Raw genomic sequence first — 17,897 nt, forward strand, 5'->3', positions numbered from 1 at the left:
GCTGTTATCATAGACTGTTCATACATATAGCTAAGAAAAGTTATGCACCACAATTTGTAAGTAGCCCATGTAATCATGAGCCAGTTATTAGTGTATAACCCACATAATCAGGAAGGCTGCGATCCCGTGACCAATGTGCTGACACAAAACACACGACTTTCCCCCAGGAGAACGGTATTTGAAACCAAGTGAACTTTAAGTTACTTTAAGGTATGTCGTCACAATGTTCCTTTTCCTAAACTTAACCTAGCGTAACTTAATGTTCAGTACACAACTTTACTCTAAGTACCCAGTATGTAACGTCATTTGTGGGCCACTTATTTGTTCGATATCCTATGAATCGTTGTATGAGGATATGTTGCTGAATTTCATGAATTCTGTTATGCTGCTGAAATATATAGGCTAGTTGAAAATAATGTCATTAAAAAACAAAACAATTATACAGTCTCAATTTGAGACTGTATAGAGACCCCCCAGCCAAAATCTATACAGTTGGTGATCTTTGAACTCACGCTCAACTAACTTTTAACAAGCTTATCTCGTAGCTCATATATTTTTTCCACTACAGAAGCCAGTATAGCAGATTATTTATCAGTAGTCCGGCTTTTGTCAGTCTGTATGTCTTATGTGCTATAAAACACGTCTGTGAGTTTTGAAAGTAATTCTTTTGAATATGTGTGACTGGACGCCATCTTGGCTCCTCTGAGCAGTGGTGGACTGGAGCCAAGATGGCAGATGGCTGCATGTCTGCAGGGTTTGGATTCCTACAGGGCCTCTGATACAGCAAACACAGACAACCGGGTGGAGGAAGATGCTGCCCGGACGAGAATGCTGATATTTATTGTCTCTCTCTCCTTGTTTCAGTGTCTCAATCCATTTCTTTTCCCCCACCTTTGATACTCTCCACCCTGATTCATCATTTATAGTGTTTCCCACCCATTCCATGTTGTCCTCTTTGTGTTTTATGTTCCCATTTTTATCATAAATATGATGTTCTAGTGCAAAAGAGACAATATTATATAGACTAATGATATAGGAGCTGAGTTTAATGCCTGTCTTTGTCCCTTCTTCCTACTTTAGATTATATTTTTGGTATATCTATAAAAAATTTTTAAATTATTTAGTAAATACACAACTGTAAAGTACTATGCCAGATAAGAAAGAAGGGATTTGTCACTGGCTTGTTTCTCTTAGCCATTTTATATTCTCATTGCTGCACATTTTACATTTGGGCTCTTTTGCTGACGCTCTGATCCGGAGCATTTTGCAGTTACTGCAGCACAGTAAGCTTTAAATTCTTGTACTACAATCACTCACTGATATGAAACACACAAGATGAAGTTCCAGGACAGAAGATTAGATTAAAACTTTGCTGTGCATCTGAAAAAATTCAATTATCTTCTGCCAAACAAATAGATAGAAAATGAAGAAAATGCTGAGTACAGAAACAGGATTTACATGCATAAATGTGATATGGGGTTGGTATTAGAGAGTCATTCCATTCTGAGGAGCATAATCTCAGCTGGGAAAAAAATGCTGTTGTTGCATCAGTAAAGAAAACGATATCTGGATTGTCCTCATACCTACATCCATTTATTTCTGTATCCTTTTGTCCTCTCTTTTTTCCCTTTATTTCCTCCACTCTTTTTAAATATATATATTTTTTCTATTTTCTCAATATTTCTACCTCTTTTTGTTCTTTATTCCCTTTCTTTCTCCCCTGGTTCTCCTCCCATCTCATTTTTCCCAACCTCTCTCTCTCTCTTGTCTCTCAGCATCCCATTCTCTTTTCCATCTCGATTTCTCTCCTGGAGCAACAGTATGTATACACCCGGTTGCCGTGGCAACCAGAGGAGGCCACATGAGCGGGTGGATGAACAAAAGACCCAGAGACCCTCATCCACAGAGAGAGAGAGAGAGAAAGAGAGAGAGAGGGATAGATGGAGAAAATCAGATTTCATATTTAGGCGAGGGGTTTGGTGTGTGTGGAAAATGAGGAGGTGGAGGAGGAGGGGGGCATAGCGTAGGTGAGGTGAGTTCATAAATGAAAGAGAGAGAGAAAGAGAGAGGGGGGGAAGGGAGATATGGTTAACAAAGCTAAAAAAAGGGATGAGGTTTCAGTGAATAAAAAAAGAAAAGCCTGAAAAATGCAACAGTGCATTATGTAAAGCTGCAGCAGTCGCACCACTGTGGCCAGCGGTGGTGTCTCGCAATGAGAGATCATTTCAAAAATCACTTTAAGGTGCAGCAGATTGGCACTCATTTTATTATTGTTAAGACCAATTTAAAGGTATTTCATTGCATTGTGAGAAAGAATAGGAGGTGATTTTGGAGGCAATTTGGGTGGAAAAAAATCTGTTTATAAGAATGTCTTTAAGGTATTTCAGTGCATGTGATTTACAGTAATGGCTTCTGCTGGCTCCATGTCACTCATATGTAAAGCAAGTCATATACTAGCAGCGCGTACAGTGTATAATGTCATCCAGAGAGAGGGAACAATACTGACAGGAGTCTGTGAGAGTTAAACCCACAATGTTGCCAAGCCATTAGCTTGTTGAACACAGGGAGAGCCTACAGTACCACAGCAGTGGTACCCAACGTGGAGGTTGGAACCTCCATTAAGTTGTTAGATAAATCAGAGGGATTGTGAGATGAAAAGAAAGCAGAAGAAAAAACAACCTGATCGAATTCCCAACTCATCAAATACCAACGTTTGGTCAGGGGCCCTCAGCGTCAGATATTAATGCACCAAGGCACCCTTTAGTGGCAGTATAAGACGCACTGAGTGTAGTGCTGTAGTGTAAAGATTGAGAAAGTCCACATAGGATGACGGGAGGGGTGGCGGATGGGTCAAGCAAATGTCAGACAGTGAACCGGGAAACCGCTGTCCGTGTTTAGTGTGAAACCAAAAGTCAACTGACTTATACTAACAACAATGTAGTGTGCAACTATGTTTAGTGTACTACGCTAATGACATATGCCACGTGAAGTATGTCATGTCACGTCATGTCACATCACGTTTTTAACAAAAATACTTACTTTAAGACAAATCATGATGTTTTATTTCTAAACCTAACCACATAGTTTTGTTGCCTAAACCTGAGGAAGTAAAGTTTTCTACGTACATTCTAAGTGTATTTTGAAAAGAGACTGTATGCATTTAAGCTGAAACTGTACATTTCCTCTTTGAAAAGGCATAATACATATAACAAGCTTAAATTTACATGCCGTCCTTGAGCGTCCAAAACTGATGCTGGAGTCATAGTTTGACTTGTAGGGCCACGGACCAAGTGTCCTCAGTATTAACAAGTTGGGAGTGACAATGTGTTACAAAGACACAAAATTATATAGTATTATATATACTACTCTATACTGTTTGTGTGTGTGTGTGTGTGTGTGTGTGTGTGTGTGATTTTTTTCAGTTTTTATCTTTTTTCTTATGAACAACAGAAAGAATTAGTTGGCTCCGTGGCACAATGGATAGCGCATTGGATGGCACTGTTACCACTATCTTCTGACGGGTCAGTCTCAGTGAATCTGTTAAGCCAAGTGCTTATAGTCCATGTTTGTCTTGACAGAAATTTAAGTAATACAAAGGCACTGGTTGTATCATGATATGTAAATATACTCATAATACGATACATAATTATCCTTCCTTTAATAGGCCACCTCAAGTCCTCTTCCAATTACTGCTGCTGTAGAGAAAACAACTAAATGTCTCTTGTAACTCCTTTAATCAGCATCTTCAGCTGCATTGCTTTGCGGGTAATTATGTTGCCCTTGTTCATTCTGAAAGAGGCGCTGACATTCATTCAGTCTCACTTATTAAGCTGTAACCTAGTAATAATTACTGGAAAAAAAATTAGAGTTGGGGAAATGTTGAGTTGATTTCCACTTCAAGCCTTCCTCTCATTATCTTTGCTCTTTTTCATTAGTTTTTTAATTAGTTGTGGATTCTTTCATGAAAAAGGTACAGCAAGAACTTTGTAACTGGGCTGATAAAGTCCAGGGGTTTGCAGTTTCACCTCCCTTGTTTCAGTTTTTTGGACACAGGATGTTACCTCTCTCAGTCATCTGTAAAATGACGACCTCAAATGCTCCCTTCAAGTCCATTAACCTTTGAAGTCTATAATTAACAGTTGAGCTAGAGGCGCTCCTATTTGACTAAGTAAACGTATGGAGCGCTGATCCTCTGCAGGATATACAGATAGACCCTTCAGGGCACTGGTGGGAAAACCATATTCAATTATCCTGCCTATTAAAACTCAGGAGTGTGTGTGTGTGTGTGTGTGTGTGTGTGTGTGTGTGTGTTAGCTGAAACAGGACAGCCTTATGCAAATATAATTACGCCAATTAAACCACAGAGGGGGCTCAGAGGGGGTTTCGGGTGGAAAGACTGGCAGCGGTTGCGTGAGTGCTGGTGTGTGTGCCAGTGGGTATTGTGGTAATAGAACTGGTTCTCCAGTGTGTGTGTGCATGTATCGAAGTCGACATGCACATGTGTGGGTGTTCTGGGAACACTGTTCTTCGCACCCTTGCCTCCATCCCCCCATCAGCACCACCATCACCCCCATCCCCCAAAGCCTGCTTCCCCGTCTGTCTGTCTTCAGGGAGTTGAAGGAGCTCAAAGGAGAAGCATGGGAGAGACTCTGTGTTTGGAGTAGAGATGGAGAAGGAGATGAGGACATGGAGAAAAATGGTAGCAGGGATACAGGAGAGAGTACAGATGAAAAACGGAGTAAATGGGTGAGCCCAGAAGAAAATCAGTTGCCACACATGTAATTGGGAGGATGAAAAAGAGGGGCATGTTCTTGTAGTAGATATATGAATGAAAGGTCTTATGTATCAGAACACCAGGGTTACTTTCTCTCCTCATCTTTACAAGTCTTACAAGTTATCCTTGACTGAAATAAGTATTTGGATAAATACTTTATGGTTATATATGTAAACACACTTAATAATGACGTCTATCTGATAATGTGCATTGACTCTAAGTAAGGGGCCCTTTTGCCGCCTTATTTTTTAAGGAGGAAGTCCTCACAGTTAGAGGAAAAAGAGACCCGACCCGAGGCCCAATTTGGACTGTGTCCAAAATATGCCTCAGGTCAGTTAGAGTCTTGCTTTACTGCCACAGGTCACCGGTCTGTGTGCCATTATGTTTAAAGGCCCAGACATGCCAAACCAACATCAAAGAACTAGTGGCAACCAAGGCCAACTGTCACATGGCTTTACTCTGCCTGTGTCTTGACCAAAAATTTGCACTCAGAAACACTGCAAAGACTTCCACCAACAGCCAACTAGCATGTGCTACTGAATGAGAGGAAATAACTCTCTGAACCAGCAGGCTCAGGTTGTCTGTATTGGTCATTAAAAAAGGGAAACTGGAAGACCAGCAGGATGGATTCAAGACGCCAGTTAGCCAGTTAGCACATTAACAACACAGCTTTATGTTGAAAGGGAAAAAGGGCTGTACACATCGCAAAGACTAGGGCGACAGGCGCTCATCAACTGCCAAACGTTGACCGACGGTGGCCCTAATACCTACTCTGACTGCACACAGTCACACCTCTGACCACACCTCACGCCATACCAACAGTGGGAGTAAATATTTTAGAAAATCAGTAGCTTATGTAAAAGATTTATTACTGTAAATGCCATTGTACCGGCTTGCTGTTCACACACCACTCTCTATCAAATAATGGTAAAAGCTACATGAGTGAAAGTAACTATGAATAGTGCTGAATCAGTTTTTGCCTTAAGAAAAGTTCAGACAGAGTTGTCCATGTGATGGAGACAGCCAAGGAATCGAATGACTGGCTAAAGTGATGTAATATTTCCTGACATTCACTGGTGATTTTTATGCGTGTTTGCTCCCTTTCCTCCTGAACAGATCGGTATTCACTGTATTTTGCCCAAGGGGTAACACCAGCAACCATGTCTGTCAGGTTAAATTTACCCCTGAGAAACTACCTGTTCATACACTCAGAAGAAAAAAATGACAGAATTGTTTCTGGCATTGTCTAAAAAATCTTTTCAGTCTCGTTCTCATGGGAGATTAACTGTCATCACAATGCAGTAGAGGCGATTGTATCACAAACATTGTTGTCAAGCTTTCATCTCTGTGTATTTCCAGAATACACTGACAGCATCACACACTCGACTGCACTTTATAGCATCTGAGACAACTCCACAAAATGCAGGCAGCTTTGAAACCAGAAAATTAAATGTTCTTGTGATCACTGTGAGAGCATTTAACTGAGACATAGAGTACTTCTTTTAGAGATTTGCTTCTTCACAAACTAGTCACACGTGGGCCCTTACACACTTTATTTGTAGCTGCTAGTTGGTGTTAAATGCAATCCCATATATTATTACAAGCTTTTTGTACTGCTACAGAATGCCTTTTGTTGGAGAGATGTGATACAAAATTCAAATTCAGCCAATTTGAATTTATTTGATTTCAACAGAGGACAGTTTTGGGGAGAAGCTGAATGTTTGTTGAACTCAAATGCCAAAATACACATGATGCTCTGAAAGCTTCTTGGCAGGACAGCAAAGGGAAGACGTGTACAGAATGAGCAAATAGCCTACTGTATATTTTGCTGGTGTTCCATGCAGCATATCTTTGTATTGTACATGCAAAGTTTAGTGCAAAATTAGTTCAAAATGAAGAGTTCACAGCCATGCTAACAGTTTTGCGAGGCTGTATTTAGGAACAGTGGAGCCTTGAGCTAAATGCTAACACCAGCATGCTAAATTGCCTAGGACATATGATATTTACCATGTACTGTATAGGCTATGATAGTATTGAGTGTTACATTCTAACATTTGTTAATTAGCACTAAACACAAAGTACAGCTGTGACTAATGGAAATGTCATTAGATTTGCAGGTATGTGGTCAGAAACTAGGGCAAGTTGAAACTTTGACCTGATGATGGCACTAGATTAAAACTAAAGGAATCACCAGTGTTATCAGAATTCATCATGAGGGGACCATGAATGGCTGTGCCAGATTTCATGGCAATCCATCCAAGAGATATTTCTCTAAAAACCACAAATGTGACCCTCGTTGTGGTGCTGTAGGAAAAGTCAATGGGATTCATCCTCTGGAGACCATGAATGTCTGCACAATATACAATATCATGGAAATACATCTAATAGGATTTGAGATATCTCAGTTTGGACCAAAGTCATGGACATCACAGACTGACTGACTTTGCCATCCCTGGAGTCACATCTCCAGAATGGCTAAAAAAAATCCTTAATTTTTATGCCTCTGCGGTGGTGACAGCTGTGGCTGCAGGCATTAGGTTTTTAGGTTGTCCATCCGTTCATCCCAGTCTCGTGAATGTGTAATCTCAAAAATGCTTGAGGAAATTTTCTCAAATTTGGTACAAATGCCCACTTGGAGAATGAACTGATTAGATTTTGGTGGCCAAAGGTCAAGGTCCCTGTGATCTTGTCTGTTTCATTCTTGTGAACACTATATCTCAAAAACACCTTGAGGGATTTAAAAAAAAAAAAAAAAAAATCTGGCACAAACATTCACTTGGACTCAACAGTGAACTTATTAGATTTAAGCACTTAAAGGTCAAGGTCACTGTGACCTTGTATCTGTCTTATTCTCCTCTATGATGTACCTCAGGAACGCTGTGTGGGAACTTCTTCAAATTTGGTACAAACATCCTCTTGAACTGATTCGAATTTGGTGGTCAAAGATCAGGGTCACTGTGACCTTACAGAACATGTTTTTGGCCATAACCAGATACTTCATATAATAATTATGACAAAATTTCACACAAATGTCTTGTAGGATAAAATGATGAAGTGATGATATTTTATATGAAAAGGGTCAATGGTCAACTTCACTGTGACATCACAATGCTCTGCAAAAACACTTCTCTGGCCAATATTCAGCATCACAAAACAGGAACAGAAGGGGAGACATTTTGTCAGACTGAATCGGCGACGCTAATCTTGAGTGCCCACATTGAAACTGTACTGATTGTATAGATCTTCTATGCTGTCGGATTTAAGATGTGTATGAAGCATATGCATTTTGGCATATGTAGCTGCTTTGCAGCAACATCCATATTTTAAGCATTGTCAACTGTCATGTGAGTCTTGACAGGCGTAGATGTAAACTGCAACTTGAGTGGTTGGCGGAGGCAAACGACCGCAAGGCGGTTATTCTAGATTAAATGAGCGAGACAATGAATGGCTTTTGGACCACACTCCAGATTGCTCTCCTAAGCTCCAAATGCTTTTCCTCGTGAGAGATGAAGCCTTAAATGGACTTACAGTTCAAAATATCCCCTCTAATCTCATACAGTTTTAAAGAACATATGATTTATTTGCCGTACCCACTTTGCCGTATCTATTTTAAGCTCTCAGACAAAGTTTAGGTCCTCTCCTCTCCTGCTAATCAGTCAGCAGATGTTTGGGAGGCACAAACGCCACTCTCTTCCTCCCTCCTGTCCTCCTGTCACTCCTTCTCTCCCTTTTTAATTACCTCTGAATTTCTTCTTTCTATCCCTGGTCGCAAAAGCTTAACATGAAGGAGCTGTTGTCATGTGAGCAGACGCCCAGCTGGATTCATCCCTCCCTCCTTCCCTCCACAAACCTGCTCTCCCTCCTGATGAAATTTATTAATCCATATTCATATGCTGATTATTGAACCATGTCTTTTAGGAATGGACGCGATGTTAGTGTGTTCTCAGCCTAACGTTGCATTTTTCATCCATCCAAACATGTTCCTTTTCCTCTGGCCTAATAAATGGCCAAAGACCATGATCAGACAAAATCATGATATAACCAACAAATATGATAAAATGACATTACATAAAACCCATGTTACATATCGTTGTATACACATTCATCACTCCACAGTGGATCTTTTGAAAGGAAAATTAAAGTTAGAGGAGAACTGGGGTCAACTAACACTGATCAAGGCAACTGTGCCAAAAGGTCATGTGGATTTAACACTGTAACTCTTTTTTGCAAGAACAGCTGACATTGGTTCTTTTTCATTTATTCCCTTGGTGAGAAGTGCAAGGACTTTTGGTGAATGCTTCTAATGAAGCCCCCTTGAACACAATGTATCTTCTAGGTATTGTGTGATAAGAGGTGGAGATGCTGGGGATTGATCCCAGGACCTCATACATGCGAAGCATGCGCTCTACCACTGAGCTACATCCCCTCTCAGGGACAGATTTTGCTTTACAGGTAACTGGTTTCAAAAAGGAAGGCAGTATAAATATAACCTTTCTGAGCTGCTGAAATTGATTGTTTTAGTTGTTTTAGATTTATTCAAATTGGAGGAAGTGCAAAGTTACAGCCATTACATAAAGCAGCCTTGAACATGTTGTATCTTAGTATTCAGAACATTTTACAGTTTGGAAGGATTAGTTCACCACGCTTAGGTAGATAAGTGGACATGCAAGGGACTGAACCCGTGATTTAATTAAAGCTTTTTGTACATGCAGTGTTTGATAATTTGGGCTTTATTTGGTGAAGCAGGAGGGGTGGTAGTAGCATCATTGCCTTTTCTCTATTTATTGGTACAATCACTAACCAGTATTTCCTGAAAAGTGGCATTTTATTCATTTCCTTACTGCCAATGAGTGGAATAGTGTGGAAGAAACAGTAGGAATGTGAATCACACTACCCCTTGCATATGCATTGTCACGAGCAGTATAAACAATACTGGGAACCAGTCGTTTAAACATTGCTCCATAGTGCTACTAGTGGTCAAAGACTCCACAGGGTACCTTAAACTTTCTGGCAGCAGGTTAATTTATGTGTATTATTTTGTAAAAATAATTCTATCAATAAAAAGTTACTCTGCATTACAGCCTTCAGTTTATCGCATCACATAGTGTTGTTTTTGGCGGCCTGTTTTAATTTTAGTTTTAGTCTAGTCTTTGTGTTAAACTGTCATTTTAGTTTTTATTAGTTTTAGTCACGTTCATACTCTTTTTTGTCTAGTCAAGTTTAAGTCAACTAAAAGTCTGAGCATTTTAGTCTTATTTTAGTCAGAATAATCCATGACTATTTTCGTCTCGTTTTAGTCGACGAAAACTGATGACATTTTAGTCTAGTTTTAGTCAATGAAAATTGTATTTTAGTCTCTTTTTAGTAATGCAATTCTATTATACCCAGTCAATATAGTATAAGTACCTAGTATAGTATAACCAAACCAAAATTTTCTTTTCTAAATTAGCTCCTAGTTAGAGCTAAATATATATTTATTTATACAACAGTTAGTTCCGACCGAGTAATTTGATTGGACGAGAGGCATTCCGTGAGTGCTGATATAGAGTATAACATCACTGGGACTTGTAACAGTAAAATCACTCCGCTCACAGGTGTTATAAGTAAGGGATAATGTATAATGAGCCGGTGAATACTGGGAAAATAACTCCCGACAGGGGAATAGAACCCCGACGCGCACCCTGCCCTGCCGGCAACGGCTGAATCTCCTTGTCAGGGCAGCGTCCCTAGCAACGCTGGGCTACATAGCAACGGTCATTACACAGTAATATCAGACCTCTGAATGCCGCGACTGACCAATCAGAATACAGCATTTAATAGAGCCGTGTAATAAATATAAATACAGCCGTTAATTAACCAACTGTCACACTCGCTACATTGACACAAACTGACACTAGCGTTACACCAAGAAGATGGATATTTTCCCCAAAATTACATTTGAATTAAATTATGAGTGGTCGTCAGGAGAGGACGAGGAAAAGGAAAGCCAGGACTCTTCTGTGCAGACCTCCAGGTGTGTTTGTGTAACATCAGCCGACCTCGACAAACTGGAGAGGAGCAAAAATTAAGCGATAACGGTCAGGAATTATCAGTGATCATCTGATGAGGTACTGATGAGGATGAGGGAGAGTGGAAGCTGAATCCGGCCGTGCCAACATCCAGGTTTGCCAACGTTTCATCAGCTGAACTGGACAAAGTTACACAGCTGCAGATCAATGTAAATACAAAGTAGCTTGTGAGTTCCTGGTGTGTGCCGCGTTGCCTGGCAACAGGGATCGCGGAGCTACATAACATACTTTTATTTCATTACCTTTTGTTAACATTTCCTTACTCAGCATCGCTGTTTAAGCTGTTGTTGAGCTGTTGTATAAAAGCAATATCACGTGAGAGCGAGTGATGTTGTACTGTATATCGTCATGGCTGTAATCCATCTGCGCAGTGCGACGCACAGCCTAGGAAACAGAAATACTAAAAAATAATAATAATAACGCGGCTAAACATTATAACGTTATTTCATCTCGTCTCGTTTTGGTCAACGAAAATGAAGAGACATTTTAGCAGAGGTTTTATTTTGTAAACCACATTTAGTCTTGTTTTTATTCGTCAACAATATTGCATTATATATTTAATTATAGTTATCGTCACATGACCACCATTTACGATGCATCTCGTCTCGTTTTCGTCACGTGATAAAGGTTCGTTGACGACAATATTTAGTCATACTTTTCGTTGACGCAAGCAACACTAGCATCACAGCAGTAGCAATGGAGTCAACATTAGAGGGGAACCAAATATGTTGAGGGGTCTGGTTTATTGTACCTACCCAGTACCCACAGCAGTTGAGCAACAGCTTGTCCTGGAGTACGGTAACATCACTTGGACTTGGACAACCAGTAGTGGTGATTTGTGAAGCGTATTTATAATTATGATTACATTTGCTAATGATTATTTCGGGATGTGGCCCAATATATATCATAATTACTGCCTTGCATTGCATGATATAAGCCACAAGGGTTTTGTATTGCTGCAAATCAAAGTCTTTTCATCATTTAATGAGTCATAAAATATGTACAGAACATAATTAAAGCCTATTTTGCTGTAAAAAAAAAACTATGTTTTTTCCTTAATCTTTAATGTGCGGAAGTACATGTACTGACAGAATATGTTGCAGATCTACTTTAGTTGGGTCCCCACATAAAAAGACGATTAATTCATTTTAATGAGCTTGTATGTTACAGAAAATAGGGCAAGGAAAAGTCTTATTCAAACAAGCATGAAATAGCCTACATAGACTTTGTGCATTCTGTCTCTTGTGTACTTATGTTCTTGTCACTTAATGATGTTCATGTTAATTCATAGTGTTAAACAGGACAAACTATTTTCTTCTACAATATGACCATTGGAATAAATGATATTTTTTTAGTAGTGGACACCAATATACAGTCTTCAACATGTCAGACTGAGAATTATGATATCTGCATCAGTCAGACATATGTACAGTGAGTCATTTAATCAGTGATCTATTGTGCAGTATAATCTGTGTAATCAACCATTGAATCAACTGAATGATATAATTGGTTTCTTCCATATCCAGTAATCACAATCTCTTACCCTTTCAACACTGGCTGCTGTGTAATTATTATTCCAATGTGATCTGACTGCAATGTAGTTTTTTTCTGTAAAGGAGTGTGTGAGGCTTAAATGCAGTCGTCTTTCTCCTCCCTATACCGCTGGGTTAAAACTGACAGTGTATTTGAGTGGATAAAACCCTCTGAAGTTGGGTATCAGGCTCAGTGCTGAAGCTGGACTACAGTTTTACAGCTCTGACTCCAGTACAGCCAAAGCTGTCCTCTCCCTCAAACAATAAATGCTTTCACACTGAAAGACCTTGAACATTCTCAGCAAAGCAACTCTTCCCTCTGAAATGGGAATATTCCACATCTGCCCAGGCCCACATGGCAGCTCAGTGATAAAGCAAACAGAGGCAACCCCAGCCAGAGTCAAACGCTGTGGTAGTGTAAAGGGTTTAAATCTCTCTGCTATCAGCCACCTACAGCAGTTTATCTCCCAGCACTGGGAACTGTGCTTACAAGCATGTTTCTGCAATAAAAAAATCTACTGTGAAATCTGCCACGGTGATGTAACTTGAATGTCACTTCTCCCTGAAATGTACATTTATTCTTACTGTCAAACATGTAGATCTTAACTGCTGCTAATGATGCCCAGTGCATCCCCCCACCTCACCCCATTTCAATTGCTAAGAACCCCTCTTTACAAGCTGAATGAGTGAGGGTCAAAACATGTTGTCAAGAACAGCTTAGTACTCAACAGACCTGTCTTATCCTTTCAGAGGTCAGATTTTATCATTAAGAAACAACGACCCCAATCGCCCCACATGCTATAAATCTACAAGTAAACAGCTTGTCACCTAACACACTCAACTCACCCAGACTAACATGAAGACACACACACACACACACACACACACACACACACACACAAAATAGTGAAATTTACCATGGGTGAGTGATTTGAAGGTATACTAGAAACGTGCACTAAGTAGAGTGCAGACCTCCGCCAGGCAGCCACTTGTAATTTCAGCAAACACAGTGCTGCACGTGTCAGAACTGTCCCAAAAGCTAATAAAAATACACATTTTGTCTATTCTTGACAGAGCTGCAGCGTGTTGCACAGAGCAGATCAATGTCTCCTGCTAACAGACACATTATGTTAAATATGGATAGCCTACAATGTAACTATAAGGATGAATTGAACTTGAACAGCACCATAAAGTATTCTTAACTGAACTTTTAACAATATCAACTTCGTCTGTAGGCTACAGCACAACACAGTAGGAAATATCAACAACACAATTAAAACAGACAACAACAACAACAACAACAACAAAAGGAAACCATTTAACTACAGCCCTCTTGCTTGTGGTAGAAGCACAAATATTAAGGTCAAATGACCAAATCCACAAAATCCTTAAGTGTACCAAGTCAGGCTGACAAAACGCTCCATGCTACACTGGTAGCGCATGACGTTGTGTGGAGTTGTCCCTTACAGTCAGGATGGTGGCCATGTTAACAAAAAGTATGGATTTATTGGGTTGTAACATATCGGGTATGGAATTGATCTGCAGATGCTCCAGTTTAAAATTAGACCAAACTTTTCTTTCAGTGTTAATTTTTGAGCCAAAACAAAGTCCAAAATATGGCCTGCAACTGAACCGGCTTCTGGAAAATTTGCTACACCTACTGGCTGGTTAACGGGAATAAGGAGTCAGCAGTACGGTATAAAACAGTCGAGATAACAGATTTTTAAACAATTATTGATCACTGCAACAATTAGAGATCCTTAAGCATACAGTCATTAATGTGCACGCAAAATATTAGGCTGATTGGTCCAGTACTTGGCAAAATTAGCTGCAGACAAACAGATACACACACTCACACATGCAGGCATAGTAATTACTGTACGTCAAAGAATATGAAATGTGAAACCACGATTAAAACACAAATATCAGAAAAGCTGAAAAAAAGCTTTGTTCATCAACTATATCAGAGGGGAAGACAACATGTGAACATGACGCACATATTAAGTCGTTATTTGTAGTAGGCTATTATCAAATAAAGGCTGAAATTAGTTGAAATAGTGCTGGAAATAGTCTCCTTTGAGCTTACACTTTATCTGAATGATTTTGTATCCCTTATCGCAAGTGGAGTGCTGCAAATGGTGAGATAACTAAAGAATTAAAAGTAGACTTATTAGAGTAGACTTTTAGACCTCTTTTTTTTTTTTTAACTCAATATAACAACGCTGAAATCAAACTCACTCACTCATTCTGCTGCTTCTTGGACTGCACGTAAAGCACCTGTGGATTATGGGATCCACTATGTAAGCAGCAGTAAACCTCAACTTAAACATAGCATAAGCTTGTGTTTAAATTTGCTTCCTCTTCCTGTGCACCCCCACATTCACAATCCTGTTTTTCAGATTTGTACGCTGTGGATCACAGAGGTTTTTTTTTTTCTCACACGAGTCATGTATTAATGTCACAGTGAGCAGAGGAGCTTCACTTTGTACCGAGCACTTGTTTCTTCAATTAGATCTCAGTGGGGTGGAGGGGTACAATGTTGTACTTGCCCGAGGCGCTCTCCTACTCTCTCTGCTTTTCTACACAGCTAGAGTGGGTTAACAGGATTAAGGGGACATTTGCATTGGGTTGGGTGGAACGCCGAGTACGTTGGCAGGGACTCCATCATGGTATGTCGTCAGATAACATTCAGAGAGCTCAACGTGTAGCGTATTTAGGTCAAATTTTAAAATTGCAAATATTAGCACACACACAGATACACCCAGAGGATGTTAACGACTTAAGACCTTTAGGTAGAACAAAATAGATAGATAGATAGATAGATAGATAGATAGATAGATAGATAGATCCCATGAGAGGAAAGAGACTGACACTGTTTAAAAGAGGGCTAAGGAGGTGTAGTCGGGGGTGTGTATCTTGATGTTGTATGTTGATCTAAGAAACTGAGTCTGGATCATAAGGGAGTTGATGTTGGCATAATCTACTTAATCTGATTGAGGGCAGCGTCGTCTTCACAGGCTCAATAATTGATAGCACCATCTGCTGTGGTATCAATCTACCAGAATGCCACACATGAGGAATTAGGTTAGAGCAATACTGGGTAATTACATTTAACCTTTATTTGCCATAAGGAGATACTGGATAATTATGTTTAACATTTCATCATAGTCACAACAAGATGAATGTGTATGTAGTTCTTGGGTTTGTGGGCGTCTCTGGGCAAGTCTACAAATGAAAGTGAGACATGTAACCACATGAACTCGACACATCAGAATACACTTTTTCATCAAACGTAGCCTCAGAGCCCCGTCTTATGAAAAGCACCACTTCATTTGAAACATGACAGATGTGGTACTTGTCATGGTGTATTTTAAGTGGATATTCTTATATAATTATTACATTTTAGATAACTGCTTCTCTTTGCTTCAGTGCCAGTCTCAGAACCCATCGGCTACCGTCTGCCTTCCTCTTCCATGTGCCGGTCATTTCGGCTTAACTCTATGAACAAATCTGCATATGAATGCAAATAAAAAAGAAAAAATGTAATATAAAGCCTAATCTGTGACAGACAATAGATGATGGGTTCCAAGTTTGCATCGAAGCCAATGCGTTCCACCTCTCCACAGGGACTGAATACCTATATAAATACCTATACCTATATAAATAATATTTACTTACTTACTTACCTGCCGTTCAAACAAACGGCAACCAGAACACCTTGCCACTAAAATCTTTTCCTGCCACCTAAAGATTCTGCGTACATATGCAGAATATGTTTATAGAGATTCTGTGCTCAATTGTTTACACGCAGTAGTTGCAACACTGTGTTTAGGTGTTATAGCTGATTATTAATAATGAACTTAATTTATATTTTATGAAATTACTCGAGCTATTCCACAATATTTCCATACATCCCCATGTGCCCCATGGGTGCAAGTTCAGGAGTCAAGGTTGAGAATCACTTCATTAGATGATTAGATTGAGTATTCAATTTAAGTGACCAGCCATTGTTGAATAGCAGCATGTATGTCTCACAAAGCACTTCTTGGTTCTTTGAAGGATGAAGCTAATGATTAAATTTCAGCTCACAGTAAAGAATGGCTGTACCACAGACATAGCTAATTATAGCTGAAAAGATCTCTTTAATTAGTCAGGGCTTTTTAATAGGATACGGTGCGTGCGCGTGTGTGCATTCGTGTATGTGTTTGCTCTCTAGATTGTGCTTGTGTATATGACATGTAAATAACTGATTGGTTAGCATTGTTTGAACATCTTTAATTCACCGCACAAGGATGGATAGCACACTCAGTTCTCCCCCGAGTACATGAAAGACGGGCCTGCAAACGTGCTTATGTTTGACTGATTAAAACATTTTTATTTACACTGAAAATATGCACAATGTACTGTAAATGATAATTTGAGACGGTTTCCTCTGCCAAGAATTGTGTTGCAACACCTCAGCAGGTGCAGCTGTAGACACAGGAGAGGCCTCTCAACATGTATCCATGTTTCTTGGAAGCATCAGTCACGTTGTGTTCATGTCACGTCGGAAAAAGTGAAAGAACGGGTTGACAGGTTAATGCAATTTGTGAATGTGGGGTACGTTGTTACCCATGAATTTAAAGACACTGGAGGGCAGAATCAAAGGATTTTGTGGTTGCCCCTTATAATTATGTCATATCCAATATGACATACATGTAATACAGCCAGGAAGGATTCATGGAAGTTAAGGGCAAAATGAAGTGAACAGTCACTGCCTGTCTGAGATGAGTCCTCTCTGTATGGAGGTAGAAAATTGTTTCATATTCTTACTGATCTTAGTGTTGAGGAAAAAAATGCACAGCAAAACTGATTATTTTAGAAATATTATTGCTATTACTGACATAGTTACTACATTCCTGACATTTTTTTCTTAAAGGAATGGAAAAATCTCTCTTTGTTTCCCTTTGTTTTTTTTTCATTTCATCCTGCCTCGTGTGTTCTGTTTGCTTAAGGAAAGGACCTGCAGGGATGAATGAGAGGAGAGGGAAAGCAGGACATAGATGATGAGCCAAGTTTAAGATAAAATGACATAAAGCAAAACTTTAGTTTCATATTACTGTATTCATAATACACAGCTTATCATGTAATGAACAATGTTCAGTTGAAGGATGACTAACCCTGATATAGGCCATCCATTGCATCCCAAACAAAATGTGTTTACAAAAATGAATGTCCTTGCAGGAGCAGCTCAAATGGACCTTTCAAACTGATTCACCTTGGAGGGAATGCATTGGTGAGTGCTTTTACCTATAGCACCCTTCAAGAGTGCATGTGGTTCTTGTAATATGTGACCCAAAGGAGTGATTCATGAACCCTGATATGGTTACTGTTTTGGTGTCATTGTCAATAAGAGGTGGAGATGCTGGGGATTGAGCCCAGGGCCTCATAATGCAAAGCATGCGCTCTACCACTGAGCTACATCCTGGCGGAAAAGGTTTGGGTAGATAGATGGAGGGATCAACAAATCACCAGGTTTGAAAA

The 17,897-nt window shown here is 39.7% G+C and overlaps 1 protein-coding gene and 1 non-coding gene across 2 annotated transcripts in view; one reads left to right on the forward strand and one right to left on the reverse strand.

Moving 5' to 3' along the window:
• sema4f (sema domain, immunoglobulin domain (Ig), transmembrane domain (TM) and short cytoplasmic domain, (semaphorin) 4F) overlaps positions 1 to 17,897 on the forward strand; it is a 119,316-nt gene that overhangs the window by 33,914 nt on the left and 67,505 nt on the right. The gene's annotated exons all lie outside the window — the stretch shown is intronic.
• trnaa-cgc (transfer RNA alanine (anticodon CGC)) lies at positions 9,129 to 9,200 on the reverse strand. Its single transcript has one exon. It is a non-coding gene; the product is annotated as a tRNA-Ala (tRNA).

Source organism: Epinephelus moara, chromosome 17 (assembly GCF_006386435.1).
Source record: "Epinephelus moara isolate mb chromosome 17, YSFRI_EMoa_1.0, whole genome shotgun sequence".
NCBI classification, from domain to species: Eukaryota; Metazoa; Chordata; class Actinopteri; order Perciformes; family Serranidae; genus Epinephelus; species Epinephelus moara.